The following is a 25,483-nucleotide window of genomic DNA, read 5'->3' as shown; positions in this document are numbered from 1 at the left end:
TGTTACTTGGTGTAAGTGTATGTCTTTGTTACTTGGTGTAAGTGTATGTCTTTGTTACTTGGTGTAAGTGTATGACTTTGTTACGTGGTGTAAGTGTATGTCTTTGTTACTTGGTGTCAGTGTATGTCTATGTTACTTGGTGGAAGTGGATGTCTTTGTTACTTCGTGTCAGTGTCGGTCTTTGTTACTTGGTGTCAGTGTGTGTCTTTGTTAATGGGTATCAGTGTATGTCTTTGTTAATTGCTGTCAGTGTATGTCTTTGTTACTTGGTGTCAATGTATTTCTTTGATTCTTGGTGCAAGTGTGTGTCTGTGTTACTGGGTATCAGTGTCGGTCTTTGTTACTTGGTGTCAGTGTGTGTCTTTGTGACTTGGTGTAAGTGTGTGTCTGTGTTATTGGGTATCAGTGTATGTCTTTGTTACTTGGTGTAAGTGTGTGTCTGTGTTACTGGGGGTCAGTGCATGTCTTTGTTACTTGGTGTAAGTGTATGTCTTTGTTACTTGGTGTAAGTGTATGTCTTTGTTACGTGGTGTAAGTGTATGTCTTTGTTACTTGGTGTCAGTGTATGTCTATGTTACTTGGTGGAAGTGGATGTCTTTGTTACTTCGTGTCAGTGTCGGTCTTTGTTACTTGGTGTCAGTGTGTGTCTTTGTTAATGGGTATCAGTGTATGTCTTTGTTAATTGCTGTCAGTGTATGTCTTTGTTACTTGGTGTCAATGTATTTCTTTGATTCTTGGTGCAAGTGTGTGTCTGTGTTACTGGGTATCAGTGTCGGTCTTTGTTACTTGGTGTCAGTGTGTGTCTTTGTTAATGGGTATCAGTGTATGTCTTTGTTAATTGCTGTCAGTGTATGTCTTTGTTACTTGGTGTAAGTGTGTGTCTGTGTTACTGGGGGTCAGTGCATGTCTTTGTTACTTGGTGTCAGTGTGTGTCTTTGTTACTGGGGGTCAGTGCATGTCTTTGTTACTGGGTGTCAGTGTGTATCTGTGTTCCTGGTTGTCAGTGTATGTCTGTGTTAGTTGGTGTAAGTATGTGTCTGTGTTATTGGGTATCAGTGTATGTCTTTGTTACTTGGTGTAAGTGTGTGTCTGTGTTACTGAGTATCATTGTATGTCTTTGTTGCTTGGTGTCAGTGTATGTCTTTGTACTTGGTGTAAGTGGATGTCTTTGTTACTTGATGTCAGTGTATGTCTGTGTTACTTGGTGTCAGTGTATGTCTATGTTACTGAGTATCAGTGTATGTCTTTGTTACTTGGTGTCAGTGTATGTCTGTGTTACTTGGTGTCAGTGTATGTCTATGTTACTTGGTGTCAGTGTATGTCTTTGTTACTTGGTGTAAGTGTGTGTCTGTGTTACTGGGTATCAGTGTATGACTTTGTTACTTGGTGTCACTGTATGTCTTTGTTACATGGTGTAATTGTATGTCTTTGTTCCTTGGTGTCAGTGTATGTCTTTGTTACTTGGTGTAAGTGTGTGTATGTGTTACTGGGTATCAGTGTATGTCTTTGTTACTGGGTGTCAGTGTGTGTCTTTGTGACTTGGTGTAAGTGTGTGTCTGTGTTATTGGGTATCAGTGTCTTTCGTTGTTACTGGGTGTCAGTGTGTGTCTTTGTGACTTGGTGTAAGTGTGTGTCTGTACTACTGGGTATCAGTGCCTGTCTTTGTTACTTGGTGTAGTGTGTGTCTGTGTTACTGGGTATCAGTGTATGTCTTTGTTACTTGGTGTCAGTGTTTGACCGTGTTACCTGGTGTAACTGTGTGTCTTTGTTAACTGGTGTAAGTGTTTGTCTGTCTTACTTGGTGTAAGTGAATGTCTGTGTTACTGGGTATCAGTGTATGTCTTTGTTACTTGGAGTAAGTGTTTCTCTGTTTTACTGGGTGTCAGTGCGTATCTGTGTTCCTGGTTGTCAGTGTATGTCTTTGTTACTTGGTGTCAATGTATGTCTTTGATTCTTGGTGCAAGTGTGTGTCTGTGTTACTGGGTATCAGTGTCGGTCTTTGTTACTTGGTGTCAGTGTGTGTCTTTGTTAATGGGTATCAGTGTATGTCTTTGTTACTGGGTGTCAGTGTATGTCTTTGTGACTTGGTGTAAGTGCGTGTCTGTGTTACCGGGTATCAGTGTATGTCTTTGTTAATTGGAGTAAGTGTTTCTCTGTGTTACTGGGTGTCAGTGTGTATCTGTGTTCCTGGTTGTCAGTGTATGTCTTTGTTACTTGGTGGAAGTGGATGTCTTTGTTACTTCGTGTCAGTGTATGTCTGTGTTACTTGGTGTCTTTGTATGTCTTTGTTACTGGGTATCAGTGTATGTCTTTGTTACTTGCTGTCAGTGTATGTCTGTGTTACTTGGTGTCAGTGTATGTCAATGTTACTTGGTGTCAGTGTATGTCTTTGTTACTGGGTATCAGTGTATGTCCTTGTTACTTGGTGTCAGTGTGTATCTGTGTTCCTGGTTGTCAGTGTATGTCTTTGTTACTTTGTGTCAGTGTATGTCTTTGTTACTTGGTGTAAGTGTGTGTCTGTGTTACTGGGTATCAGTGTATGACTTTGTTACTTGGTGTCACTGTATGTCTTTGTTACATGGTGTAATTGTATGTCTTTGTTACTTTGTGTCAGTGTATGTCTTTGATACTTTGTGTCAGTGTATGTCTTTGTTACTTGGTGTAAGTGTGTGTATGTGTTACTGGGTATCAGTGTATGTCTTTGTTACTTGGTGTAGGTGTGTGTCTGTGATACTGGGTATCATTGTATGTCTTTGTTGCTTGGTGTCAGTGTATGTCTTTGTTACTTGGTGTAAGTGTATGTCGTTGTTACTTGGTGTCAGTGTAGGTCCGTGATACTTGGTGTAAGTGTGTGTCTGTGTTACTGGGTAAGTGTGTGGCTGTGTTACTGGGTGTCAGTTTATGTCTTTGTTACTTGGTGTCAGTGTATGTCTTTGTTACTTGGTGTAAGTGTATGTCTTTGTTACTTGGTGTAAGTGTATGTCTTTGTTACTTGGTGTCAGTGTATGTCTTTGTTACTTGGTGTAAGTGTATGTCTTTGTTACTTGGTGTAAGTGTATGTCTTTGTTACTGGGTGTCATTGTATGTCTTTGTTACTGGGTGTCAGTGTGTGTCTTTGTGACTTGGTGTAAGTGTGTGTCTGTGTTACTGGATGTCAGTGTCTGTCTTTGTTACTTGGTGTAAGAGAGTGTCTGTGTTATTGGGTATCAGTGTCTGTCGTTGTTACTTGGTGTCAGTGTATGTCTTTGTTACTTGGTGTAAGTGTATGTCTTTGTTACTTGGTGTCATTGTATGTCTTTGTTACTGGGTGTCAGTGTATGTCTTTGTTACTTGGTGTTTGTGTTTGCCCGTGTTATTTGTGTATGTGTGTGCCTTTGTTACTTGGTGTCAGTGTATGTCTGTGTTACTTGGTGTAAGTGTATGTCTTTGTTACTTGGTGTAAGTGCATGTCTTTGTTACTTGGTGTAAGTGCATGTCTTTGTTACTTGGTGTAAGTGCATGTCTTTGTTACTTGGTGTCAGTGCATGTCTTTGTTACTTGGTGTAAGTGTATGTCTTTGTTACTTGGCGTCAGTGTATGTCTTTGTTATTTGGTGTCAGTGTATGTCTTTGTTATTTGGTGTCAGTGTATGTCTTTGTTACTTGTTGTCAGTGTATGTCTCTGTTACTTGGTGGAAGTGTGTGTCTGTGTTTCAGGTTATCAGTGTATGTCTTTGTTACTTGGTGTCATTGTCTGTCTTTGTTACTTGGTGGAAGTGTTTGTCTGTGTTAATGGGTATCAGTGTATGTCTTTGTTACTTGGTGGAAGTGTGTGTCTGTGTTTCTGGGTATCAGTGTCTGTCTTTGTTACTTGGTGTAAGTGTATGTCTTTGTTACTTGGTGTCAATGTATGTCTTTGATTCTTGGTGTAAGTGTGTGTCTGTGTTACTGGGTATCAGTGTCGGTCTTTGTTACTTGGTGTAAGAGTGTGTCTGTGTTGCTGGTCATCAGTGTATGTCTTTGTTACATGGTGTCAGTGCATGTCTGTGTCACTTGGTGTAAGTGTATGTGTTTGTTACTTGGTGTCAGTGTATGTCTGTGTTATTTGTTGTAAGTGTATGTCTTTGTTACTTGCTGTAAATGTTTGTCACTGTTACTGGGTATCAGTGTATGTCTTTGTTACTTGGTGTCAGTGTATGTCTGTGTACTTTGTGTAAGTGTGTGTCTTTGTTACTGGGTGTCAGTGTGTGTCTTTGTGACTTGGTGTAAGTGTGTGTCTGTGTTACTGGATGTCAGTGTCTGTCTTTGTTACTTGGTGGAAGAGAGTGTCTGTGTTATTGGGTATCAGTGTCTGTCGTTGTTACTGGGAGTCAGTGTGTGTCTTTGTGACTTGGTGTAAGTGTGTGTCTGTACTACTGGATATCAGTGCCTGTCTTTGTTACTTGGTGTAAGTGTGTGTCTGTGTTACTGGGTATCAGTGTATGTCTTTGTTACTTGGTGTCAGTGTATGTCTTTGTTACTTGGTGTAAGTGTATGTCTTTGTTACTTGGTGTAAGTGTGTGTCTTTGTTACTTGGTGTCAATGTATGTCTGTGTTACTTGGTGTAAGTGTGTGTCTGTGTTACTGGGTATCAGTGTATGTCTTTGTTCCTTGGTGTCAGTGTATGTCTTTGTTACTTGGTGGAAGTGTATGTCTTTGTTACTTGGTGTCAGTGTATGTCTGTGTTACTTGGTGTAAGTGTGTGTCTTTGTTACTTGGTGTCAATGTATGTCTGTGTTACTTGGTGTAAGCGTGTGTGTGTGTTACTGGGTATCAGTGTCGGTCTTTGTTACTTGGTGTAAGTGTATGTCTTTGTTACTTGGTATCAGTGTCTGTCTTTGTTACTTGGTGTCAGTGTATGTCTGTGTTATTTGTTGCAAGTGTATGACTTTGTTACTTGCTGTAAGTGCATGTCTGTGTTACTTGGTGTAAGTGTGTGTCTGTGTTACTGGGTATCAGTGTATGTCTTTGTTACTTGGTGTCAGTGTATGTCTTTGTTACTTGGTGGAAGTGTATGTCTTTGTTACTTGGTGTCAGTGTATGTCTGTGTTACTTGGTGTAAGTGTATGTCTTTGTTACTTGGTGTCAGAGTATGTCTTTGTTACTTGGTGTAAGTGTATGTCTTTGTTACTTGGTGTAAGTGTATGTCTTTGTTACTTGGTGTCAGTGTATGTCTTTGATACTTGGTGTAAGTGTATGTCTGTGTCACTAGGTATCAGTGTCTGCCTTTGTTACTTCATGTAAGTGTGTGTCTGTGTTGCTGGCTTTCAGTGTATGTCTTTGTTACTTGGTGTCAGTGTATGTCTTTGTTACTTGGTGTCAGTGTTTGTCTTTGTTACTGGGTGTCAGTGTTTGTCTTTGTTACTGGGTGTAAGTGTATGTCTTTGTGACTTGGTGTTAGTGTGTGTCTGTGTTACTGGGTATCAGTGTCTGTCTTTGTTACGTGGTGTAAGTGTGTGTCTGTGTTACTGGGTATCTGTGTATGTCTTTGTTACTTGGTGTCAGTGTATGTCTTTGTTACTTGGTGTCAGTGTATGTCTCTGTTACTTGGTGGAAGTGTGTGTCTGTGTTTCTGGGTATCAGTGTATGTCTTTGTTACTTGGTGTCATTGTCTGTCTTTGTTACTTGGTGTAACTGTGTGTATTTGTTACTTGGTGTAAGTGTGTGTCTGTGTTAATGGGTATCAGTGTATGTCTTGGTTACTTGGTGGAAGTGTGTGTCTGTGTTTCTGGGTATCAGTGTCTGTCTTTGTTACTTGGTGTCGGTGTATGTCTGTGTCACTTGGTGTAAGTGTGTGTCTGTGTTACTGGTTATCAGTGTCAGTCTTTGTTACTTGGTGTAAGAGTGTGTCTGTGTTGCTGGTCATCAGTGTATGTCTTTGTTACATGGTGTCAGTGTATGTCTGTGTCACTTGGTGTAAGTGTGTGTCTTTGTTAGTTGGTGTAAGTGTATGTCTTTGTTAATTGCTGTAAGTGTTTGTCACTGTTACTTGGTGTCAGTGTATGTCTGTGTTACTTGGTGTAAGTGTGTGTCAGTGTTACTGGCTATCAGTGTATGTCTTTGTTACTTGGTTTCATTGTCTGTCTTTGTTACTTGGTGTAAGTGTGTGTCTGTGTTACTGGGTATCAGTGAATGTCGTTGTTACTTGGTGTCAGTGTATGTCTTTGTTACTTGGTGTCAGTGTATGTCTTTGTTACTTGGTGTCAGTGTATGTCTTTGTTACTTGGTCTAGGTGTATGTCTTTGTTACTTGGTCTAAGTGTATGTCTTTGATACTTGGTGTAAGTGTATGTCTGTGTCACTGGGTATCAGTGTCTGTCTTTGTTACTTGGTGTCTGTGTATGTCTTTGTTACTTGGTGGAAGTGTGTGTCTGTGTTACTGGGTATCAGTGTCTGTCTTTGTTACTTGGTGTCTGTGTATGTCTTTGTTACTTTGTGTCAGTGTATGTCTTTGTTACTTGGTGTCAGTGTATGTCTTTGTTACTTGGTTTAAGTGTATGTATTTGTTACTGGGTGTAAGTGTATGTCTTTGTCACTTGGTGTTAGTGTGTGTCTATGTTACTGGGTATCAGTGTCTGTCTTTGTTACTTGGTGTAAGTGTGTGTCTGTGTTACTGGGTATCTGTGTATGTCTTTGTTACTTGGTGTCAGTGTATGTCTGTGTTACTTGGTGTAAGTGTATGTCTTTGTTACTTGGTGTAAGTGCATGTCTTTGTTACTTGGTGTAAGTGCATGTCTTTGTTACATGGTGTCAGTGCATGTCTTTGTTACTTGGTGTAAGTTTATGTCTTTGTTACTTGGTGTAAGTGTATGTCTTTGTTACTTGTTGTCAGTGTATGTCTCTGTTACTTGGTGGAAGTGTGTGTCTGTGTTTCAGGGTATCAGTGTATGTCTTTGTTACTTGGTGTCATTGTCTGTCTTTGTTACTTGGTGTAAGTGTGTGTCTGTGTTACTTGGTGTAAGTGTGTGTCTGTGTTAATGGGTATCAGAGTATGTCTTTGTTACTTGGTGGAAGTGTGTGTCTGTGTTTCTGGGTATCAGTGTCTGTCTTTGTTACTTGGTGTAAGTGTATGTCTTTGTTACTTGGTGTCAATGTATGTCTTTGATTCTTGGTATAAGTGTGTGTCTGTGTTACTGGGTATCAGTGTCGGTCTTTGTTACTTGGTGTAAGAGTGTGTCTGTGTTGCTGGTCATCAGTGTATGTCTTTGTTACATGGTGTCAGTGCATGTCTGTGTCACTTGGTGTAAGTGTGTGTCTTTGTTAGTTGGTGTAAGTGTATGTCTTTGTTACTTGGTGTCAGCGTATGTCTGTGTTATTTGTTGTAAGTGTATGTCTTTGTTACTTGCTGTAAGTGTTTGTCACTGTTACTGGGTATCAGTGTATGTCTTTGTTACTTGGTGTCAGTGTATGTCTGTGTACTTGGTGTAAGTGTGTGTCTTTGTTACTTGGTGTCAGTGTATGTCTGTGTTACTTGGTGTAAGTGTATGTCTTTGTTACTTGGTGTCAGTGTATGTCTGTGTTACTTGGTGTCAGTGTATGTCTTTGTTACTTGGTGTATGTGTATGCCTTTGCTACTTGGTGTCAGTGTATGTCTGTGTTACTGGGTATCAGTGTCTGTCTTTGTTACTTGGTGCATGTGTGTGTCTGTGTTGCTGGGCGTCAGTGTATGTCTTTGTTACTTGGTGTCAGTGTATGTCTCTGTTACTTGGTGTAAGTGTGTGTCAGTGTTACTGGTTATCAGTGTATGTCTTTGTTACTTGGTGTAAGTGTGTGTCTGTGTTACTGGGTATCAGTGTATGTCTTTGTTACTTGGAGTCAGTGTATGTCTGTGTTACTGGGTATCAGTGTATGTCTTTGTTACTTGGTGTCAGTGTATGTCTTTGTTACTTGGTGTCAGTGTATGTCTTTGTTACTTGGTGTCAGTGTGTGTCTTTGATACTTGGTGTAAGTGTATGTCTGTGTCACTGGGTATCAGTGTCTGTCTTTGTTACTTCATGTCAGTGTGTGTCTGTGTTACTGGGTATCAGTGTCTGTCTTTGTTACTTGGTGTCTGTGTATGTCTTTGTTACTTGGTGTCAGTGTGTGTCATTGTTACTGGGTGTCAGTGTTTGTCTTTGTTACTGGGTGTAAGTGTATGTCTTTGTGACTTGGTGTTAGTGTGTGTCTGTGTTACTGGCTATCTGTGTATGTCTTTGTTACTTGGTGTCAGTGTATGTCTGTGTTACTTGGTGTAACTGTATGTCTTTGTTACTTGGTGTCTTTGTCTGTCTTTGTTACTTGGTGTCAGTGTATGTCTTTGCTACTTGGTGTCAGTGTATGTCTTTGATACTTGGTGTAAGTGTATGTCTGTGTTGCTGGGTATCAGTGTCTGTCTTTGTTACTTGGTGTAAGTGTGTGTCTGCGTTGCTGGGCATCAGTGTATGTCTTTGTTACTTGGTGTAAGTGTGTGTCTGTGTTACTGGTTATCTGTGTTTGTCTTTGTTACTTGGTTTAGGTGTGTGTGTGTGTGTTACTGGGTGTAAGTGTGTGTCTGTGTTTTTGGGTATCAGTGTATGTCTTTGTTACTTGGTGTCAGTGTATGTATTTTTTAATTGGTGTAAGTGTATGTCTTTGTTACTTGGTGTCAGTGTATGTCTTTGTTACTTTGTGTCAGTGTATGAATGTGTTAGTTGGTGTAAGTGTGTCTCTGTTACTGGGCATCAGTGTCTGTCTTTGTTAATTGCTGTCAATCTATGTCTTTGTTACTGGTTGTCAGTGCGTGTCTGTGATACTGGGTATCATTGTATGTCTTTGTTGCTTCGTGTCAGTGTCTGTCTTTGTACTTGGTGTAAGTGGATGTCTTTGTTACTTGGTGTCAGTGTATGTCTTTGTTACTTGGTGTCAGTGAGTTTCTTTGTTACTTGGTATCAGTGTTTCTCTGTGTTACTGGGTGTCACTGTGTATCTGTGTTCCTGGGTGTCAGTGTATGTCTTTGTTGCTTGGTGTCAGTGCATTTCCGTGTTACTTGGTGTCAGTGTATGTCTCTGTTACTTGGTGTAAGTGTGTGTCTGTGTTACTGGGTATCAGTGTATGTCTTTGTTACTTGGTGTCAGTGTATGTCTTTGTTACTTGGTGTCAGTTTATGTCTTTGTTACTTGGTGTCAGTGTATGTCTCTGTTACTTGGTGTAAGTGTGTGTCTGTGTTACTGGCTATCAGTGTATGTCTTTGTTACTTGGTGTAAGTGTATGTCTTTGTTACTTGGTATCAGTGTATGTCTTTCTTACTTGGTGTAAGTGTGTGTCTGTGTTACTGGGTGTCAGTGTATGTCTTTGTTACTTGGTGTCAGTGCATGTCCGTGTTACTTGGTTTCATTGTCTGTCTTTGTTACTTGGTGTAAGTGTGTGTCTGTGTTACTGGGTATCAGTGAATGTCGTTGTTACTTGGTGTCAGTGTATGTCTTTGTTACTTGGTGTCAGTGTATGTCTTTGTTACTTGGTGTCAGTGCATGTCTTTGTTACTTGGTGTCAGTGCATGTCTTTGTTACTTGGTGTAAGTGTATGTCTTTGTTACTTGTTTTCAGTGTATGTCTCTGTTACTTGGTGGAAGTGTGTGTCTGTCTTTCAGGGTATCAGTGTATGTCTTTGTTACTTGGTGTCATTGTCTGTCTTTGTTACTTGGTGTAAGTGTGTGTCTTTGTTACTTGGTGTAAGTGTGTGTCTGTGTTACTTGGTGTAAGTGTGTGTCTGTGTTAATGGGTATCAGTGTATGTCTTTGTTACATGGTGAAGTGTGTGTCTGTGTTTCTGGGTATCAGTGTCTGTCTTTGTTACTTGGTGTAAGTGTATGTCTTTGTTACTTGGTGTCAATGTATGTCTTTGATTCTTGGTGTAAGTGTGTGTCTGTGTTACTGGGTATCAGTGACGGTCTTTGTTACTTGGTGTAAGAGTGTGTCTGTGTTGCTGGTCATCAGTGTATGTCTTTGTTACATGGTGTCAGTGCATGTCTGTGTCACTTGGTGTAAGTGTGTGTCTTTGTTACTTGGTGTAAGTCTATGTCTTTGTTACTTGGTGTCAGTGTATGTCTGTGTTATTTGTTGTAAGTGTATGTCTTTGTTACTTGCTGTAAGTGTTTGTCACTGTTACTGGATATCAGTGTATGTCTTTGTTACTTGGTGTCAGTGTATGTCTGTGTACTTGGTGTAAGTGTGTGTCTTTGTTACTTGGTGTCAGTGTATGTCTGTGTTACTTGGTGTAAGTGTATGTCTTTGTTACTTGGTGTCAGTGTATGTCTGTGTTACTTGGTGTAACTGTATGTCTTTGTTACTTGGTGTAAGTGTATGTCTTTGCTACTTGGTGTCAGTGTATGTCTGTGTTACTGGGTATCAGTGTCTGTCTTTGTTACTTGGTGTAAGTGTGTGTCTGTGTTGCTGGGCGTCAGTGTATGTCTTTGTTACTTGGTGTCAGTGTATGTCTCTGTTACTTGGTGTAAGTGTGTGTCATTGTTACTGGTTATCAGTGTATGTCTTTGTTACTTGGTTTCATTGTCTGTCTGTGTTACTTGGTGTAAGTGTGTGTCTGTGTTACTGGGTATCAGTGTATGTCTTTGTTACTTGGTGTCAGTGTATGTCTGTGTTACTTGGTGGAAGTGTATGTCTGTGTTACTTGGTGTAAGTGTATGTCTTTGTTACTTGGTGTCAGTGTATGTCTTTGTTACTTGGTGTCATTGTCTGTCTTTGTTACTTGGTGTAAGTGTGTGTCTTTGTTACTTGGTGTAAGTGTGTGTCTGTGTTACTTGGTGTAAGTGTGTGTCTGTGTTTCTGGGTATCAGTGTCTGTCTTTGTTACTTGGTGTAAGTGTATGTCTTTGTTACTTGGTGTCAATGTATGTCTTTGATTCTTGGTGTAAGTGTGTGTCTGTGTTATTGGGTATCAGTGACGGTCTTTGTTACTTGGTGTAAGAGTGTGTCTGTGTTGCTGGTCATCAGTGTATGTCTTTGTTACATGGTGTCAGTGCATGTCTGTGTCACTTGGTGTAAGTGTGTGTCTTTGTTAGTTGGTGTAAGTGTATGTCTTTGTTACTTGGTGTCAGTGTATGTCTGTGTTATTTGTTGTAAGTGTATGTCTTTGTTACTTGCTGTAAGTGTTTGTCACTGTTACTGGGTATCAGTGTATGTCTTTGTTACTTGGTGTCAGTGTATGTCTGTGTACTTGGTGTAAGTGTGTGTCTTTGTTACTTGGTGTCAGTGTATGTCTGTGTTACTTGGTGTAAGTGTATGTCTTTGTTACTTGGTGTAAGTGTATGTCTGTGTTACTTGGTGTAAGTGTATGTCTGTGTTACTTGGTGTAAGTGTATGTCTTTGCTACTTGGTGTCAGTGTATGTCTGTGTTACTGGGTATCAGTGTCTGTCTTTGTTACTTGGTGTAAGTGTGTGTCTGTGTTGCTGGGCGTCAGTGTATGTCTTTGTTACTTGGTGTCAGTGTATGTCTGTGTTACTTGGTGTAAGTGTGTGTCTGTGTTACTGGGTATCAGTGTATGTCTTTGTTACTTGGTGTCAGTGTATGTCTGTGTTACTTGGTGGAAGTGTATGTCTGTGTTACTTGGTGTAAGCGTATGTCTTTGTTACTTGGTGTCAGTGTATGTCTTTGTTACTTTGTGTAAGTGTGTGTCTTTGATACTTGGTGTAAGTGTATGTCTGTGTCACTGGGTGTCTGTGTATGTCTTTGTTACTTGGTGTCAGTGTGTGTCATTGTTACTGGGTGTCAGTGTTTGTCTTTGTTACTGGGTGCAAGTGTACGTCTTTGTTACTTGGTGTCAGTGTATGTCTGTGTACTTTGTGTATGTGTGTGTCTTAGTTACTTGGTGTCAGTGCATGTCTGTGTTACTTGGTGTAACTGTATGTCTTTGTTACTTGGTGTCTGTGTCTGTCTTTGTTACTTGGTGTCAGTGTATGTCTTTGCTACTTGGTGTCAGTGTATGTCTTTGATACTTGGTGTAAGTGTATGTCTGTGTTGCTGGGTATCAGTGTATGTCTTTGTTACTTGGTGTAAGTGTGTGTCTGCGTTGCTGGGCATCAGTGTATGTCTTTGTTACTTTGTGTAAGTGTGTGTCTGTGTTACTGGTTATCTGTGTTTGTCTTTGTTACTTGGTTTAGGTGTGTGTGTGTGTTACTGGGGGTAAGTGTGTGTCTGTGTTTTTGGGTATCAGTGTATGTCTTTGTTACTTGGTGTCAGTGTATGTATTTTTTAATTGGTGTAAGTGTATGTCTTTGTTACTTGGTGTCAGTGTATGTCTTTGTTACTTTGTGTCAGTGTATGAATGTGTTAGTTGGTGTAAGTGTGTGTCTGTTTTACTGGGTATCAGTGTATGTCTTTGTTACTTGGTGTCAGTGTGTTTCTGTGTTACTGGGTATCAGTGTATGTCTTTGCTACTTGGTGTAAGTGTGTCTCTGTCACTGGGCATCAGTGTCTGTCTTTGTTAATTGCTGTCAATCTATGTCTTTGTTACTGGGTGTCAGTGCGTGTCTGTGATACTGGGTATCATTGTATGTCTTTGTTGCTTCGTGTCAGTGTCTGTCTTTGTTACTTGGTGTCAGTGAGTCTCTTTGTTACTTGGTATCAGTGTTTCTCTGTGTTACTGGGTGTCACTGTGTATCTGTGTTCCTGGGTGTCAGTGTATGTCTTTGTTGCTTGGTGTCAGTGCATTTCCGTGTTACTTGGTGTCATTGTATGTTTCTGTTACTTGGTGTAAGTGTGTGTCTGTTTTACTGGCTATCAGTGTATGTCTTTGTTACTTGGTGTCAGTGTATGTCTCTGTTACTTGGTGTAAGTGTGTGTCAGTGTTACTGGTTATCAGTGTATGTCTTTGTTACTTGGTTTCATTGTCTGTCTGTGTTACTTCGTGTAAGTGTGTGTCTGTGTTACTGGGTATCAGTGTATGTCTTTGTTACTTGGTGTCAGTGTATGTCTGTGTTACTGGGTATCAGTGTATGTCTTTGTTACTTGGTGTCAGTGTATGTCTTTGTTACTTGGTGTCAGTGTATGTCTTTGTTACTTGGTGTCAGTGTGTGTCTTTGATACTTGGTGTAAGTGTATGTCTGTGTCACTGGGTATCAGTGTCTGTCTTTGTTACTTGGTGTCTGTGAATGTCTTTGTTACTTGGTGTCAGTGTGTGTCATTGTTACTGGGTGTCAGTGTGTGTCATTGTTACTGGGTGTCAGTGTATGTCTTTGTGACTTGGTGTTAGTGTGTGTCTGTGTTACTGGGCGTCAGTGTATGTCTTTGTTACTTGGTGTCAGTGTATGTCTCTGTTACTTGGTGTAAGTGTGTGTCAGTGTTACTGGTTATCAGTGTAAGTCTTTGTTACTTGGTCTAAGTGTGTGTCTGTGTTACTGGGTATCAGTGTATGTCTTTGTTACTTGGAGTCAGTGTATGTCTGTGTTACTGGGTATCAGTGTATGTCTTTGTTACTTGGTGTCAGTGGATGTCTTTGTTACTTGGTGTCAGTGTATGTCTTTGATACTTGGTGTAAGTGTCTGTCTGTGTCACTGGGTATCAGTGTCTGTCTTTGTTACTTCATGTCAGTGTGTGTCTGTGTTACTGGGTATCAGTGTCTGTCTTTGTTACTTGGTGTCTGTGTATGTCTTTGTTACTTGGTGTCAGTGTGTGTCATTGTTACTGGGTGTCAGTGTTTGTCTTTGTTACTGGGTGTAAGTGTATGTCTTTGTGACTTGGTGTTAGTGTGTGTCTGTGTTACTGGGTATCTGTGCACGTCTTTGTTACTTGGTGCCAGTGTATGTCTGTGTACTTTGTGTATGTGTGTGTCTTTGTTACTTGGTGTCAGTGTATGTCTGTGTTACTTGGTGTAACTGTATGTCTTTGTTACTTGATGTCTTTGTCTGTCTTTGTTACTTGGTGTCAGTGTATGTCTTCGCTACTTGGTGTCAGTGTATGTCTTTGATACTTGGTGTAAGTGTATGTCTGTGTTGCTGGGTATCAGTGTCTGTCTTTGTTACTTGGTGTAAGTGTGTGTCTGCGTTGCTGGGCATCAGTGTATGTCTTTGTTACTTGGTGTAAGTGTGTGTCTGTGTTACTGGTTATCTGTGTCTTTCTTTGTTACTTGGTTTAGGTGTGTGTGTGTGTGTTACTGGGTGTAAGTGTGTGTCTGTGTTTTTGGGTATCAGTGTATGTCTTTGTTACTTGGTGTCAGTGTATGTATTTTTTAATTGGTGTAAGTGTATGTCTTTGTTACTTGGTGTCAGTGTATGTCTTTGTTACTTTGTGTCATTGTATGAATGTGTTAGTTGGTGTAAGTGTGTGTCTGTGTTATTGGGTATCAGTGTATCTCATTGTTACTTGGTGTAAGTGTGTGTCTGTGTTACTGGGTATCAGTGTATGTCTTTGCTACTTGGTGTAAGTGTGTTTCTGTGTTACTGGGTATCAGTGTATGTCTTTGCTACTTGGTGTAAGTGTGTCTCTGTTACTGGGCATCAGTGTCTGTCTTTGTTAATTGCTGTCAATCTATGTCTTTGTTACTGGGTGTCAGTGCGTGTCTGTGATACTGGGTATCATTGTATGTCTTTGTTGCTTCGTGTCAGTGTCTGTCTTTGTACTTGGTGTAAGTGGATGTCTTTGTTACTTGGTGTCAGTGTATGTCTTTGTTACTTGGTATCAGTGTTTCTCTGTGTTCCTGGGTGTCAGTGTATGTCTTTGTTGCTTGGTGTCAGTGCATTTCCGTGTTACTTGGTGTCAGTGTATGTCTCTGTTACTTGGTGTAAGTGTGTGTCTGTTTTACTGGCTATCAGTGTATGTCTTTGTTACTTGTTGTCAGTTTATGTCTTTGTTACTTGGTGTCAGTGTATGTCTCTGTTACTTGGTGTAAGTGTGTGTCTGTGTTACTGGCTATCAGTGTATGTCTTTGTTACTTGGTGTCATTGTCTCTCTTTGTTACTTGGTGTAAGTGTCTGTCTTTGTTACTTGGTGTAAGTGTGTGTCTGTGTTACTGGGTATCAGTGTATGTCTTTGTTACTTGGTGTCAGTGTATGTTTTTGTTACTTGGTGTAAGTGTATGTCTTTGTTACTTGGTATCAGTGTATGTCTTTCTTACTTGGTGTAAGTGTGTGTCTGTGTTACTGGGTGTCAGTGTATGTCTTTGTTACTTGGTGTCAGTGCATGTCCGTGTTACTTGGTGTCACTGTATATCTTTGTTACTTGGTGTAAGTGTGTGTCTGTGTTACTGGGTATCAGTGGATGTCTTTGTTACTTGGTGTCAGTGTATGTCTTTGTTACTTGGTGTCAGTGAGTTTCTTTGTTACTTGGTGTAAGTGTTTCTCTGTGTTACTGGGTGTCACTGTGTATCTGTGTTCCTGGGTGTCAGTGTATGTCTTTGTTGCTTGGTGTCAGTGCATGTCCGTGTTACTTGGTGTCAGTGTATGTCTCTGTTACTTGGTGTAAGTGTGTGTCTGTTTTACTTGCTATCAGTGTATGTCTTTGTTACTTGGTTTCATTGTCTGTCTTTGTTACTTGGTGTAAGTGTGTGTCTGTGTTACTGGGTATCAGTGAATTTCGTTGTTACTTGGTGTCAGTGTATGTCTTTGTTACTTGGTGTCAGTGTATGTCTTTGTTACTTGGTGTAAGTGCATGTCTTTGTTACTTGGTGTCAGTGCATGTCTTTGTTACTTGGTGTAAGTGTATGTCTTTGTTACTTGTTGTCAGTGTATGTCTCTGTTACTTGGTGGAAGTGTGTGTCTGTCTTTCAGGGTATCAGTGTATGTCTTTGTTACTTGGTGTCATTGTCTGTCTTTGTTACTTGGTGTAAGTGTGTGTCTTTGTTACTTGGTGTAAGTGTGTGTCTGTGTTACTTGGTGTAAGTGTGTGTCTGTGTTAATGGGGATCAGTGTATGTCTTTGTTACATGGTGAAGTGTGTGTCTGTGTTTCTGGGTATCAGTGTCTGTCTTTGTTACTTGGTGTAAGTGTATGTCTTTGTTACTTGGTGTCAATGTATGTCTTTGATTCTTGGTGTAAGTGTGTGTCTGTGTTACTGGGTATCAGTGACGGTCTTTGTTACTTGGTGTAAGAGTGTGTCTGTGTTGCTGGTCATCAGTGTATGTCTTTGTTACATGGTGTCAGTGCATGTCTGTGTCACTTGGTGTAAGTGTGTGTCTTTGTTAGTTGGTGTAAGTGTATTTCTTTGTTACTTGGTGTCAGTGTATGTCTGTGTTATTTGTTGTAAGTGTATGTCTTTGTTACTTGCTGTAAGTGTTTGTCACTGTTACTGGGTATCAGTGTATGTCTTTGTTACTTGGTGTCAGTGTATGTCTGTGTACTTGGTGTAAGTGTGTGTCTTTGTTACTTGGTGTCAGTGTATGTCTGTGTTACTTGGTGTAAGTGTATGTCTTTGTTACTTGGTGTAACTGTATGTCTTTGTTACTTGGTGTAAGTGTATGTCTTTGCTACTTGGTGTCAGTGTATGTCTGTGTTACTAGGTATCAGTGTCTGTCTTTGTTACTTGGTGTAAGTGTGTGTCTGTGTTGCTGGGCGTCAGTGTATGTCTTTGTTACTTGGTGTCAGTGTATGTCTCTGTTACTTGGTGTAAGTGTGTGTCAGTGTTACTGGTTATCAGTGTATGTCTTTGTTACTTGGTTTCATTGTCTGTCTGTGTTACTTGGTGTAAGTGTGTGTCTTTGTTACTTGGTGTCAGTGTATGTCTGTGTTACTTGGTGGAAGTGTATGTCTGTGTTACTTGGTGGAAGTGTATGTCTTTGTTACTTGGTGTCAGTGTATGTCTTTGTTACTTGGTGTCAGTGTATGTCTTTGTTACTTGGTGTAAGTGTGTGTCTTTGATACTTGGTGTAAGTGTGTGTCTTTGATACTTGGTGTAAGTGTATGTCTGTGTCACTGGGTATCAGTGTCTGTCTTTGTTACTTCATGTCAGTGTGTGTCTGTGTTACTGGGTATCAGTGTCTGTCTTTGTTACTTGGTGTCTGTGTATGTCTTTGTTACTTGGTGTCAGTGTGTGTCATTGTTACTGGGTGTCAGTGTTTGTCTTTGTTACTGGGTGTAAGTGTATGTCTTTGTGACTTGGTGTTAGTGTGTGTCTGTGTTACTGGGTATCTGTGTACGTCTTTGTTACTTGGTGTCAGTGTATGTCTGTGTACTTTGTGTATGTGTGTGTCTTTGTTACTTGGTGTCAGTGCATGTCTGTGTTACTTGGTGTAACTGTATGTCTTTGTTACTTGGTGTCTGTGTCTGTCTTTGTTACTTGGTGTCAGTGTATGTCTTTGCTACTTGGTGTCAGTGTATGTCTTTGATTCTTGGTGTAAGTGTATGTCTGTGTTGCTGGGTATCAGTGTCTGTCTTTGTTACTTGGTGTAAGTGTGTGTCTGCGTTGCTGGGCATCAGTGTATGTCTTTGTTACTTGGTGTAAGTGTGTGTCTGTGTTACTGGTTATCTGTGTTTGTCTTTGTTACTTGGTTTAGGTGTGTGTGTGTGTTACTGGGTGTAAGTGTGTGTCTGTGTTTTTGGGTATCAGTGTATGTCTTTGTTACTTGGTGTCAGTGTATGTATTTTTTAATTGGTGTAAGTGTATGTCTTTGTTACTTGGTGTCAGTGTATGTCTTTGTTACTTTGTGTCAGTGTATGAATGTGTTAGTTGGTGTAAGTGTGTGTCTGTTTTACTGGGTATCAGTGTATGTCTTTGTTACTTGGTGTCAGTGTGTTTCTGTGTTACTGGGTATCAGTGTATGTCTTTGCTACTTGGTGTAAGTGTGTCTCTGTCACGGGGCATCAGTGTCTGTCTTTGTTAATTGCTGTCAATCTATGTCTTTGTTACTGGGTGTCAGTGCGTGTCTGTGATACTGGGTATCATTGTATGTCTTTGTTGCTTCGTGTCAGTGTCTGTCTTTGTACTTGGTGTAAGTGGATGTCTTTGTTACTTGGTGTCAGTGTATGTCTTTGTTACTTGGTGTCAGTGAGTTTCTTTGTTACTTGGTATCAGTGTTTCTCTGTGTTACTGGGTGTCACTGTGTATCTGTGTTCCTGGGTGTCAGTGTATGTCTTTGTTGCTTGGTGTCAGTGCATTTCCGTGTTACTTGGTGTCAGTGTATGTCTCTGTTACTTGGTGTAAGTGTGTGTCTGTTTTACTGGCTATCAGTGTATGTCTTTGTTACTTGGTGTCAGTTTATGTCTTTGTTACTTGGTGTCAGTGTATGTCTCTGTTACTTGGTGTAAGTGTGTGTCTGTGTTCCTGGCTATCAGTGTATGTCTTTGTTACTTGGTGTCATTGTCTCTCTTTGTTACTTGGTGTAAGTGTCTGTCTTTGTTACTTGGTGTAAGTGTGTGTCTGTGTTACTGGGTATCAGTGTATGTTTTTGTTACTTGGTGTAAGTGTATGTCTTTGTTACTTGGTATCAGTGTATGTCTTTCTTACTTGGTGTAAGTGTGTGTCTGTGTTACTGGGTATCTGTGTATGTCTTTGTTACTTGGTGTCAGTGTATGTCTGTGTACTTTGTGTATGTGTGTGTCTTTGTTACTTGGTGTCAGTGTATGTCTGTGTTACTTGGTGTAAGTGTATGTCTTTGTTACTTGGTGTAAGTGCATGTCTTTGTTACTTGGTGTAAGTGCATGTCTTTGTTACTTGGTGTCAGTGCATGTCTTTGTTACTTGGTGTAAGTGTATGTCTTTGTTACTTGGTGTAAGTGTATGTCTTTGTTACTTGTTGTCAGTGTATGTCTTTGTTACTTGTTGTCAGTGTATGTCTCTGTTACTTGGTGGAAGTGTGTGTCTGTGTTTCAGGGTATCAGTGTATGTCTTTGTTACTTGGTGTCATTGTCTGTCTTTGTTACTTGGTGTAAGTGTGTGTCTGTGTTACTTGGTGTAAGTGTGTGTCTGTGTTAATGGGTATCAGTGTATGTCTTTGTTACTTGGTGGAAGTGTGTGTCTGTGTTTCTGGGTATCAGTGTCTGTCTTTGTTACTTGGTGTAAGTGTATGTCTTTGTTACTTGGTGTCAATGTATGTATTTGATTCTTGGTGTAAGTGTGTGTCTGTGTTACTGGGTATCAGTGTCGGTCTTTGTTACTTGGTGTAAGAGTGTGTCTGTGTTGCTGGTCATCAGTGTATGTCTTTGTTACATGGTGTCAGTGCATGTCTGTGTCACTTGGTGTAAGTGTGTGTCTTTGTTAGTTGGTGTAAGTGTATGTCTTTGTTACATGGTGTCAGTGTATGTCTGTGTTATTTGTTGTAAGTGTTTGTCGTTGTTACTTGCTGTAAGTGTTTGTCACTGTTACTGGGTATCAGTGTATGTCTTTGTTACTTGGTGTCAGTGTATGTCTGTGTACTTGGTGTAAGTGTGTGTCTTTGTTACTTGGCGTCAGTGTATGGCTGTGTTACTTGGTGTAAGTGTATGTCTTTGTTACTTGGTGTCAGTGTATGTCTGTGTTACTTGGTGTAACTGTATGTCTTTGTTACTTGGTGTAAGTGTATGTCTTTGCTACTTGGTGTCAGTGTATGTCTGTGTTACTGGGTATCAGTGTCTGTCTTTGTTACTTGGTGTAAGTGTGTGTCTGTGTTGCTGGGCGTCAGTGTATGTCTTTGTTACTTTGTGTCAGTGTATGTCTCTGTTACTTGGTGTAAGTGTGTGTCAGTGTTACTGGTTATCAGTGTATGTCTTTGTTACTTGGTTTCATTGTCTGTCTGTGTTACTTTGTGTAAGTGTGTCTCTGTGTTACTGGGTATCAGTGTATGTCTTTGTTACTTGGTGTCAGTGTATGTCTGTGTTACTTGGTGGAAGTGTATGTCTGTGTTACTTGGTGTAAGTGTATGTCTTTGTTACTTGGTGTCAGTGTATGTCTTTGTTACTTGGTGTAAGTGTGTGTCTTTGATACTTGGTGTAAGTGTATGTCTGTGTCACTGGGTATCAGTGTCTGTCTTTGTTACTTGGTGTCTGTGTATGTCTTTGTTACTTGGTGTCAGTGTGTGTCATTGTTACTGGGTGTCAGTGTTTGTCTTTGTTACTGGGTATCTGTGTACGTCTTTGTTACTTGGTGTCAGTGTATGTCTGTGTACTTTGTGTATGTGTGTGTCTTTGTTACTTGGTGTCAGTGTATGTCTGTGTTACTTGGTGTAAGTGTATGTCTTTGTACTTGGTGTAAGTGCATGTCTTTGTTACTTGTTGTAAGTGCATGTCTTTGTTACTTGGTGTCAGTGCATGTCTTTGTTACTTGGTGTAAGTGTATGTCTTTGTTACTTGTTGTCAGTGTATGTCTCTGTTACTTGGTGGAAGTGTGTGTCTGTGTTTCAGGGTATCAGTGTATGTCTTTGTTACTTGGTGTCATTGTCTGTCTTTGTTACTTGGTGTAAGTGTGTGTCTGTGTTACTTGGTGTAAGTGTGTGTCTGTGTTAATGGGTATCAGTGTCGGTCTTTGTTACTTGGTGTAAGAGTGTGTCTGTGTTGCTGGTCATCAGTGTATGTCTTTGTTACATGGTGTCAGTGCATGTCTGTGTCACTTGGTGTAAGTGTGTGTCTTTGTTACTTGGTGTCAGTGTATGTCTGTGTTATTTGTTGTAAGTGTATGTCTTTGTTACTTGCTGTAAGTGTTTGTCATTGTTACTGGGTATCAGTGTATGTCTTTGTTACTTGGTGTCAGTGTATGTCTGTGTACTTGGTGTAAGTGTGTGTCTTTGTTACTTGGTGTCAGTTTATGTCTGTGTTACTTGGTGTAAGTGTATGTCTTTGTTACTTGGTGTCAGTGTATGTCTGTGTTACTTGGTGTAACTATGTCTTTGTTACTTGGTGTAAGTGTATGTCTTTGCTACTTGGTGTCAGTGTATGTCTGTGTTACTGGGTATCAGTGTCTGTCTGTGTTACTGGGTATCAGTGTCTGTCTTTGTTACTTGGTGTAAGTGTGTGTCTGTGTTGCTGGGCGTCAGTGTATGTCTTTGTTACTTGGTGTCAGTGTATGTCTCTGTTACTTGGTGTAAGTGTGTGTCAGTGTTACTGGTTATCAGTGTATGTCTTTGTTACTTGGTTTCATTGTCTGTCTGTGTTACTAGGTGTAAGTGTGTGTCTGTGTTACTGGGTATCAGTGTATGTCTTTGTTACTTGGTGTCAGTGTATGTCTGTGTTACTTGGTGGACGTGTATGTCTGTGTTACTTGGTGTAAGTGTATGTCTTTGTTACTTGGTGTCAGTGTATGTCTTTGTTACTTGGTGTCAGTGTATGTCTTTGTTACTTGGTGTAAGTGTGTGTCTTTGATACTTGGTGTAAGTGTATGTCTGTGTCACTGGGTATCAGTGTCTGTCTTTGTTACTTCATGTCAGTGTGTGTCTGTGTTACTGGGTATCAGTGTCTGTCTTTGTTACTTGGTGTCAGTGTATGTCTTTGTTACTTGGTGTCAGTGTGTGTCATTGTTACTGGGTGTCAGTGTTTGTCTTTGTTACTGGGTGTAAGTGTATGTCTTTGTGACTTGGTGTTAGTGTGTGTCTGTGTTACTGGGCGTCAGTGTATGTCTTTGTTACTTGGTGTCAGTGTATGTCTGTGTTACTTGGTGTAACTGAATGTCTGTTACTTGGTGTCTGTGTCTGTCTTTGTTACTTGGTGTCAGTGTATGTCTTTGCTACTTGGTGTCAGTGTATGTCTTTGATACTTGGTGTAAGTGTGTGTCTGCGTTGCTGGGCATCAGTGTATGTCTTTGTTACTTGGTGTCAGTGTATGTATTTTTTAATTGGTGTCAGTGTATGTCTTTGTTACTTTGTGTCAGTGTATGAATGTGTTAGTTGGTGTAAGTGTGTGTCTGTGTTATTGGGTATCAGTGTATCTCATTGTTACTTGGTGTAAGTGTGTGTCTGTGTTACTGGGTATCAGTGTATGTCTTTGTTACTTGGTGTAAGTGTGTTTCTGTGTTACTGGGCATCAGTGTATGTCTTTGTTAATTGCTGTCAATCTATGTCTTTGTTACTGGGTGTCAGTGCGTGTCTGTGATACTGGGTATCATTGTATGTCTTTGTTGCTTCGTGTCAGTGTCTGTCTTTGTACGTGGTGTAAGTGGATGTCTTTGTTACTTGGTGTCAGTGTATGTCTTTGTTACTTGGTGTCAGTGAGTTTCTTTGTTACTTGGTATCAGTGTTTCTCTGTGTCACTGGGTGTCACTGTGTATCTGTGTTCCTGGGTGTCATTGTATGTCTTTGTTGCTTGGTGTCAGTGCATTTCCGTGTTACTTGGTGTCAGTGTATGTCTCTGTTACTTGGTGTAAGTGTGTGTCTGTGTTACTGGCTATCAGTGTATGTCTTTGTTACTTGGTGTCATTGTCTCTCTTTGTTACTTGGTGTAAGTGTCTGTCTTTGTTACTTGGTGTAAGTGTGTGTCTGTGTTACTGGGTATCAGTGTATGTCTTTGTTACTTGGTGTAAGTGTATGTCTTTGTTACTTGGTGTAAGTGTATGTCTTCGTTACTTGGTATCAGTGTATGTCTTTCTTACTTGGTGTAAGTGTGTGTCTGTGTTACTGGGTGTCAGTGTATGTCTCTGTTACTTGGTGTAAGTGTGTGTCTGTTTTACTGGCTATCAGTGTATGTCTTTGTTATTTTATGTCAGTTTATGTCTTAGTTACTAGGTGTCAGTGTATGTCTCTGTTACTTGGTGTAAGTGTGTGTCTGTGTTACTGGCTATCAGTGTATGTCTTTGTTACTTGGTGTCATTGTCTCTCTTTGTTACTTGGTGTAAGTGTCTGTCTTTGTAACTTGGTGTAAGTGTGTGTCTGTGTTACTTGGTATCAGTGTATGTCTTTGTTACTTGGTGTCAGTGTATGTCTTTGTTACTTGGTGTCAGTGTAAGTCTTTGTTACTTGGTATCAGTGTATGTCTTTCCTACTTGGTGTAAGTGTGTGTCTGTGTTACTGGGTGTCAGTGTATGTCTTTGTTACTTGGTGTCAGTGCATGTCCGTGTTACTTGGTGTAACTGTATGTCTTTGTTACTTGGTGTAAGTGTGTGTCTGTGTTACTGGGTATCAGTGGATGTCTTTGTTACTTGGTGTCAGTGTATGTCTTTGTTACTTGGTGTAAGTGTATGTCTTTGTTACTTGGTGTAAGTGTATGTCTTTGTTACTTGGTGTATGTGTATGTCTTTGTTACTTGGTGTCCATGTATGTCTTTGTTACTTGGTGTAAGTGTATGTCTTTCTTACTTGGTGTAAGTGTGTGTCTGTGTTACTGGGTGTCAGTGTATGTCTTTGTTACTTGGTGTCAGTGCATGTCCGTGTTACTTGGTGTAACTGTATGTCTTTGTTACTTGGTGTAAGTGTGTGTCTGTGTTACTGGGTATCAGTGGATGTCTTTGTTACTTGGTGTCAGTGTATGTCTTTGTTACTTGCTGTAAGTGTATGTCTTTGTTACTTGGTGTCTGTGTATGTCTTTTTTACTTGGTGTAAGTGTGTGCCTGTTTTACTTGGTGTCAGTGTGAGTCTTTGTTACTAGGTGTCAGTGCATGTATTTGTTACTGGGTGTTACTGTATGTCTTTGTGAATTGGTGTAAGTGCGTGTCTGTGTTACTGGGTATCAGTGTATGTCTTTGATACTTGGAGTAACTTTTTCTCTATGTTACTGGGTGTCAGTGTGTATCTGTGTTCCTGGGTGTCAGTGTATGTCTTTGTTACTTGGTGTCAGTGCATGTCTTTGTTACTTGGTGTAAGTGTATGTCTTTGTTACTTGGTGTAGGTGTGTGTCTCTGTTACTTGGTGTAAGTGTGTGTCTGTGTTACTGGCTATCAGTGTATGTCTCTGTTACTTGGTGTCATTGTCTGTCTTTGTTACTTGGTGTAAGTGTTTGTCTGTGTTGCTGGGTATCAGTGTATGTCTTTGTTACTTGGTGTCAGTGTATGTCTTTGTTACTTGGTGTAAGTATATGTCTTTGTTACTTGGTGTCAGTGTATGTCTTTGTTACTTGGTGTAGGTGTATGTCTTTGTTACTTGGTGTCAGTGTGTGTCTGTGTTCCTGGGTGTAAGTGTGTGTCTGTGTGACTGGGTATCAGTGTATGTCTGTGTTACTTGGTGTCAGTGTATGTCTTTGTTACTTGGTGTCAGTGTATGTCTGTGTTACTTGGTGTCAGTGTATGTCTTTGTTACTTGGTGTCAGTGTATGTCTTTGTTACTTGGTGTAAGTGTATGTCTTTGTTACTTGGTGTCAGTGTGTGTCTGTGTTACTTGGTGTAAATGTATGTCTTTTTTACTTGGTGTCAGTGTATGTCTGTGTTACTGGGTATCAGTGTCTGTCTTTGTTACTTGGTGTAAGTGTGTGTGTGTGTGTTACTGGGTATCAGTGTACGTCTTTGTTACTTTGTGTCAGTGTATGTCTTTATTACTTAGTGTAAGTGTATGTCTTTGTTAATTGGTGTCAGTGTATGTCTTTGTTAATTGGTGTCAGTGTATGTCTTTGTTACTTGGTGTCAGTGTATGTCTCTGTTACTTGGTGTATGTGTATGACTTTGTTACTTGGTGTCAGTGCATGTCCGTGTTACTTGGTGCAACTGTATGTCATTGTTACTTGGTGTTAATGTGTGTCTGTGTTACTGGGTATCAGTGTATGTCTTTGTTACTTGGTGTCAGTGTATGTCTTTGTTACTTGGTGTAAGTGTATGTCTTTCGTTACTGGGTATCAGTGTATGTCTTTGTTAATTGCTGTCAGTGTATGTCTTTGTTACTTGGTGTCAGTGTGTGTCTTTGTTACTTGGTGTCAGTGTATGTCTTTGTTACTGGGTGTCAGTGTGTCTTTGTGACTTGGTGTAAGTGTGTGTGTGTGTGTTACTGGGTATCAGTGTATGTCTCTGTTACTTGGTGTCAGTGTATGTCTCTGTTACTTGGTGTATGTGTATGACTTTGTTACTTGGTGTCAGTGCATGTCCGTGTTACTTGGTGTAACTGTATGTCATTGTTAGTTGGTGTTAATGTGTGTCTGTGTTACTGGGTATCAGTGTATGTCTTTGTTACTTGGTGTCAGTGTATGTCTTTGTTACTTGGTGTAAGTGTATGTCTTTCTTACTTGGTGTAAGTGTATGTCTTTCTTACTTGGTGTAAGTGTGTGTCTGTGTTACTGGGTATCAGTGTATGTCTTTGTTAATTGCTGTCAGTGCATGTCTTTGTTACTTGGTGTCAGTGTGTGTCTTTGTTACTGGGTGTCAGTGTATGTCTTTGTTACTGGATGTCAGTGTCTGTCTTTGTTACTTGGTGTAGGTGTATGTCTTTGTTACTTGGTGTCAGTGTGTGTCTGTGTTCCTGGGTGTAAGTGTGTGTCTTTGTGACTTGGTGTAATTGTGTGTCTGTATTACTGGGTATCAGTGTCTGTCTTTGTTACTTTGTGTAAGTGTGTGACTGTGTTACTGGGTATCAGTGTATATCTTTGTTACTTGGTGTCAGTGTATGTCCGTGTTACTTGGTGTAAGTGTGTGTCTTTGTTAATTGGTGTAAGTGTATCTCTGTCTTACCTGGTGTAAATGTATGTCTTTAATAC

The sequence above is a fragment of the Heterodontus francisci genome, unplaced genomic scaffold (assembly GCF_036365525.1).
Source record: "Heterodontus francisci isolate sHetFra1 unplaced genomic scaffold, sHetFra1.hap1 HAP1_SCAFFOLD_241, whole genome shotgun sequence".
Taxonomy (NCBI): domain Eukaryota; kingdom Metazoa; phylum Chordata; class Chondrichthyes; order Heterodontiformes; family Heterodontidae; genus Heterodontus; species Heterodontus francisci.
Note: the sequence above shows the minus strand (reverse complement) of the source record.